The sequence below is a fragment of the Anneissia japonica genome, unplaced genomic scaffold, assembly GCF_011630105.1.
Source record: "Anneissia japonica isolate Jap-2015-1 unplaced genomic scaffold, ASM1163010v1 scaffold26_len2425191_cov177, whole genome shotgun sequence".
Taxonomy (NCBI): domain Eukaryota; kingdom Metazoa; phylum Echinodermata; class Crinoidea; order Comatulida; family Comatulidae; genus Anneissia; species Anneissia japonica.
In genome coordinates, this window is record NW_022685220.1 from 1,348,695 (window position 1) to 1,349,241 (window position 547).

Sequence of the window (547 nt, forward strand, 5' to 3'; positions counted from 1 at the left end):
AAGTATCATTATTATTATTATTACTAATTAGTATTACTATTATTATAAAAATAAACATTATCTTTAATTTATTATTGTATTATTGCTATTATCACCTTCAATATCGTTATTATCACTAATTAGTTATTAAAATTGATATTTAAATATCGTTATTATTACCATAGTAGTATTATTACTATTTGTTAAAATAAATATTACTATTAATGTTGTTGTTATTATCACATTTATTATCGTCATAATGACTAATTAGTATTATTAATGTAAATATTACTAATTTATTGTCGTTATTGTTGTTTAATATTATTGTTGAAGTAGAATGTTGTGAGTAAACAGAAGGCGAACACATTATAAATAACTCTTTTTATATAGTCAATAGCATTCAAATCTCTTTTGGTAGTGTGGTGGTCCTGTTTTACTAAAACATATAGACCGTGGGTTGAGGATCGAAAACGTTCAATTCTGTGACCCACCAATCCGGGCTACCTGGCTTTTGCACAAAAATGTCAATACTATTAAATTGTAACATAATTTGATTGTCGGCAATCGT